Raw genomic sequence first — 5324 nt, forward strand, 5'->3', positions numbered from 1 at the left:
ATGTATTTCTTAGTGCTAAACACCTACCAAATGTACCATGTATGTTCCTTAGACTTGTCTTGCACAAATAAACCATGTTTGGAGGTTTTCCTTAGCTGAATGTTTGGAAACGGAGAGAAATGGAGTTAAAGACAGTTTTGCCTTAGTAATTTCAAAACTTTGGTTGATAGGTTAACCACCTTCCCGAAGGTATTTTTCCACAAAATTTGATAGAGAGATACCCTTCATATAGGAGTACTGTACTGCAAAATTTGGCACCAATCCAAGTCCTTTTCGATACTTAACTAAAGGTCCAAAGTCGGAAACCCAAATCTGGAACTTGTTCAACAGTCTCGAATTTTCCCCAATTTTGAGCTACCGTATCTCGGAGCTCGAAACTCCGATTCTCGATCCGCTTGTTCTATCCTAAGCCTTAATTGCACCTCTAATTGAGTTATAAATTTCAAAGGCTGGTTTGCAACGAGTGAATTCTGCCGAATTTCCAAAGTTAGAGAAAAACCAACCCCAGCTCAATCCTGAACATTCTGGAACAGTGATTCAAGCTCATTTTTTAGTACTTTCACTTAGATTCGTGGAAACGTGTCTTCTAAGAACTTTTAGTACTTTCCAAGAGGTTTCCAACGGTATAAATTTTTCCAATTTTGAACTTGTATCGAGTGAGATACGATTTTTCAAAAATCCATATCAAAACTGAAATTTTCCAACTTTCAAGGAAATAGAGTTTTCCAAGAACTCTTTATTCTTTCGACATTATGCCAACGTTTTAACCTCAATTTCCAAGATAAAAACCCAAATGCTCCTGTACTTTATGAAACGCCACTCGAATCTCGATTTACAAGTAATTAAGGTTTCTTTTCACAAAATTTCCTAGATTATAATAGTGCACGAATTATTTCTCGATAATTGGGTTGTGCGAATAATAATTCACTATTATTTGCTCAGGCTCACACGAGGACCTTCAAGAGGATCCCACGGTGGACGCTTGAACTTTCCTTGACCTTACTTACACTTAATACTTGGTGAGTGTCAAGTGCATGAGTACTTAATACGTGTTTAACTATTATGAATGATTATTGATTTTAGGAATGGAGACGAGTGTGTACTTTATCTCACTCGTTCTCATTTGAATAAATGATATTGAATAATATTAAATGATATTGAATGAGATTGAATGCAATGGTTACGTACGTCACTGGAGTGAATCTCCTCGACACACAATTGTAAACGGGGGACGCCCAAACTCATAGGCTGACCTGGGACTCGAGCCGGCATGGGCTTGGTCGGAAACCTAGGCGTGCCATGAGACAAATAAGCTCGACTTATTGAGAGATCTTGCATGGCATACTCGTAGATTATTGCCTCATACATGTCTTGTGGGCCCGAGTGGGTGTTGGGTGGACGGAAAGAAGTAAGTGGTGATCTACGGATTGAAAATACCGACCCAGTTGACGGAGTGTCATCGGGGGAAGGTATACGAGTGACATCGGCAAAGCGAGTGGAACTTAGCTCCTGAGAGCTACTATATCCTTGAATTGTTTCTGATAAATTTCCTTTGGTGAATTGTCAATTATTGAAATATATTATTGTTTAACTCGTAATTGAGATTGTTATTTGAACTACGTGCTTGCGTGTGTGATCCTGGCCTCACGAGCGTTTTGCTCACCCTATAGATTTGTTTTCCTTAACAGGATTGAATCTCGGGGAAGTGTGGAGAAACCCTCCTGATGTACTTTTGTTTTAGGGTTTCTATTATATTTTGGCTATGCCCTTGGTTTTGGATTGTACTTTTGGAATTGAAATGTAACTTTTGGGGCGTAATGTATATTTGGGATTCATTATGTATTTTGAATAACCGACGTGTGGGTTGGATAATGGATGACTATTGATAAACATGAATGCTTCCGCATTTACTGTACTTAAGTTACTTGCTTTTGTTGTGTAGTTCGATAATAAGCTTGAATGATTTGGCTTGAGTCCTGGCGAGAGTTAGGCAGGCATTCCACGGATACCCTTTGGTTCGCCTTAGAGAGAAGTGGGGCGCCACAGTTGGTATCAGAGCGCTAGGTTAGAGATCTATATGGGGGACATATTAGATACTCTACCTTTAAGACTCGATATGGGATGACTTAGTCATACCTAAAATGATACTCGGGGTGAACTAGCAACTAAGTTAGTTTTACCTCGAGTGATACTTGGAGACGAATTAGTGAATAAGTAAGCATGCATTACAGGATATCCGAACTAGATAGTGATTTAAATTTCTAACCCGAAAAGTGCTATTATTTTGCAGGGATGGAAAACGGGAATGAAGTGCCGGCAGCTAATGGGAATGGCCACGCTAATGGCCATGTAGTACCTCCGAGGCCTATCTACTACCAAGCTCTTGGAGGGGGAGCTCGAGTGCGTTACTCGCCTACTGATAGGCGCCCACAGTGCGCGTGTAGGGTAACCTTTGCCTACCCGAATCACCTTGTACTTGCTCTGGACGACGAGCGTCGTCAGCTAGTGGATCTTAACAGGGATCTCCAGGCGGAGATAGACGAGCTTAGACAGATGGTGAGCGCTCAGGGCGAGAGGGTCGCCGAGCTCGAGGAGGTGATTGAGGGCGAGGTGGCCACATCTGCTGTGGTTAATGAGGAGCTCCGGAGCACTAGGGCTCAGCTTACTAGGTTGAGGAGGTCCGTAGTCGAGTTTCCGATATCGTAGCTAATGCCACTAGACTAGTGGACGAGGCGATGGGTGGAGCTCAGGACTCTGAGGAGGAGGATCCTGAGGAGGAGGTTCCTCCTGATAGAACTACTGTGGATTAGGTCTAGGCAGTTTGACCACTCTTTTGACTCTTTTGACCAGTATAGCTAGAATTAGCTGAGGTGATGCTAAGTGCTGAGTCCATTGTATTTTGCATGACTGTGTGGCTTATTTTTGAAACACTTGCTCTTATTTTAGTCTTCTGTGACTAAAAGTACTTCTGTGGCACCTGTGTGATATATTTTTGTGACTACCCCATGACTTGCTAATTGTATGAATTTGATATTCTAATGAATGTAAATTATTGTTAATTCCAATGTTTTCTTGATTGGTTCATGCTCTCTACTTTGCATCGCATAATTTATTTATTTCTTGCACTAGGCACGCCTAGCCTATGGAAGGGCTAAGAAGGGGTCAAAGCCGTGGTCGAGTCCGTGGGCGAGGGACTAGACCGGCCCAACCTCAGGGGAATGACCAGGGATCGGCAACTGGACTGACCCAGGGCCAGGAAAATATTGAGGGTAATCAAGTGGCTACTGCCATTAACAGGATGACTGATATCCTAGAGCGCTTAGTTGATAGACAAGGACCGGAACCGTTCAACCAACCTGGGGGTCAAGAAAGAGAAGAGGATAGAGCCTCAGAGAGATTCTTAAAATTTAACCCGCCTAAGTTCCTTGGCGAACCTGATCCTGAGGTAGCGGATAATTGGTTAGAAAGGATGACCAACATATTCGCTGCTTTAGATTACACTGAGGATAGGCGAGTGAACTTCGCTGCTTTCCAATTTGAGGGAGTAGCCCGTGCTTGGTGGGATCTAATAAAAGGAAAATGGGAGAGGACTCAAACCCCTTGGACTTGGGAGAATTTCACAAGGGAATTTAATGAAAAGTTTCTTCCGCCCTTAATCCAAGAGAAGAGGGAGGATGAATTTATTAAGTTGAAACAAGGAACCCTTACCGTGACAGAATACGAGGGGAAATTCACTAAGCTTTCCAAGTATGCCCCTGAGCTAGTGGTCTATGAACGAAAGAGGATTAGACGGTTTGTTCAGAGACTTAATGTGGAAATTCAGGAGGGCTTAGCGGCGGCCGAAATCTCTATATTTACGGAGCCTTTAGAGAAAGCACAGAGGGTTGAGAGTGCAAGATCTCAAGTGAGAGACTTCCACAACAGAGAACGGAACTTTTCTAGCCGAATTTCTGGACAGACTAGTAAGAATGTACAACCTTCCAAAGCGGGAAGAGGAAATGGAAGAGCAAGGATTACTAGAGCTTCTAGGGGAGCTCTAACTAGAGGGGGCCGTAGTGGACAACTCAAGTTAGGGAAGAATCGGCTGTGACTCCTCAAGTCACTTGTGGGTATTGTGGTAAATTCAACCACTCTAAGAACGATTGCTGGAGGAAATTGGGTAAATGTTTGTTTTGTGGTAGTGCTGAGCATCAAGTCGCCAATTGTCCAAAATCACCAAAGACAGGAGGAAATGCTCAAAGGCCAGAAAAGTCAACTTCTAAGCAGACCAGTGCCGGAGGAAGCCGACCGAAAGTACCGGCTAGGGTTTATGCACTGGACCATCAACAGGTTCCTGAGGTAACTGAGGTGGTGGAAGGTACAATTCCAATCTTTCATCGACTAGCTAGGGTTTTAATTGATCCGGGTGCAACTCATTCCTTTGTAAACCCTAACTTCATGAATGGAATAGACTTGAAGTCAATTAAGTTACCCTATGACTTGGAGGTTAAAACACCCACTGGAGACAAAAGTTTAATTGCTAATCTGGAGTATAGGAATTGTGAAATCTATGTAGGGGAACGAAAATTATGGGCCGATTTGATAGGTTTGACGATTAAGGGATACGATGTAATCTTGGGGATGGATTGGTTAGCCCGTTATAATACTCAGTTAAACTGTAGGACGAAGATTGTAGAGTTGCGTATTCCAGGAGAAGCAACCCTGAAACTGGATGTAAGGGGTAAATTAGTTTCGTCTGCACTAATTTCAGGAATTTGGGCTAGAAAATTATTAAGTAAAGGAGCTCAAGGGTATTTGGCTTTTCTTATTAACACCCGTAGTGATAAGGTGAATTTGGAGGACATGCTTGTAGTGAAGGACTTTCCAGATGTTTTTCCCGAAAAGTTAGAGTCTTTACCTCCATAACGGGAAATAGCTTTTAAGATTGATTTGACTCAGGAAGTGACACCTATTTCTAGGACGCCATACCGAATGGCCCCAGCCGAATTAAAGGAGTTGAAATTGCAACTACAAGACTTGCTGGAACGGGATTTTATACGGGAAAGTGATTCGCCGTGGGGAGCCCCAGTTTTGTTTGTTAAGAAGAAAGACGGGAGTCTGAGACTGTGTATTGACTACCGAGACTTGAATGATGTTACAATTAAGAATAAGTAACATCTGCCCCACATTGATGAATTATTTGAGCAATTGCAAGGGGCTGTAGTATTCTCGAAATTGGATTTGAGACAGGGTTATTATCAGTTAAGGATTTTGGAGAAGGACATACCCAAGACTGCTTTTAACTCGAGATATGGACATTTTGAATTTGCCGTGATGCTGTTTGG

This window comes from Coffea eugenioides, unplaced genomic scaffold (assembly GCF_003713205.1).
Source record: "Coffea eugenioides isolate CCC68of unplaced genomic scaffold, Ceug_1.0 ScVebR1_3392;HRSCAF=4598, whole genome shotgun sequence".
In the NCBI taxonomy this organism is placed as follows: Eukaryota; Viridiplantae; Streptophyta; class Magnoliopsida; order Gentianales; family Rubiaceae; genus Coffea; species Coffea eugenioides.